The sequence below is a fragment of the Crocuta crocuta genome, unplaced genomic scaffold (assembly GCF_008692635.1).
Source record: "Crocuta crocuta isolate KB4526 unplaced genomic scaffold, BGI_CrCroc_1.0 scaffold488, whole genome shotgun sequence".
Classification (NCBI taxonomy): domain Eukaryota; kingdom Metazoa; phylum Chordata; class Mammalia; order Carnivora; family Hyaenidae; genus Crocuta; species Crocuta crocuta.
In genome coordinates, this window is record NW_027530995.1 from 178267 (window position 1) to 178908 (window position 642).

A 642-nucleotide genomic window follows, 5' to 3' on the forward strand; every position below is an offset into this window, starting at 1 on the left:
CACAATTAAAACTTCAGTGGTAACATGCATAACTTGGCTTTTAATGGTTAAGTGTCCAAACACTTTTCTGATCCCTCCTTTTTTTCTCCTCCCAAGTTTCTTTTCTTAATTACCATAGAAGAAATAAATATAAATTTCAAGTAGGTACCCAGACTTAATAATACAGATAAATACAGATTTATCTTGTTGACTTAATGATACAGATAAATTTACTGTGCCATTTGCTTCCCTTTTTCATACCCCTAGTATTTTATCTCCCGTTTTGCTTAAGCATCCCCTCACATATAGCCTGATGACTTGTAGTTCCATTCTGAACTCTGTCTACTGCAAGCTCTTTAAGCACCAGAGAAAATCTCTCTGTGCCTTATTGTTATCAACTGTAAAAGGAGGGTAAGTCAAACTTAGAATTTGATTGGCCTCAGAAGCTCTAAAATTCTTTGAGTCTTATGATTTTCTATAAGGTCATAATACTTTTTATTTGAACATGACAATAATGTACATGCTGCTAAATAGTTTGATCAAGGTCATCATTTGGGCAGCTTTTCTTGGAAGTGTTTTACAACTCACAATTAGCTGTTTTAAAATTTAATTGCAACTTATGAAATGTTTCCCTAAAGCTTATTTGTGAAGATCCTATAGTAT

The 642-nt window shown here is 33.0% G+C and overlaps 1 protein-coding gene across 1 annotated transcript in view; it reads left to right on the forward strand.

The window, feature by feature from the left end:
* The window catches only part of CNKSR2 (connector enhancer of kinase suppressor of Ras 2), a 231532-nt gene that overhangs the window by 15601 nt on the left and 215289 nt on the right, over positions 1 to 642 (forward strand). The gene's annotated exons all lie outside the window — the stretch shown is intronic.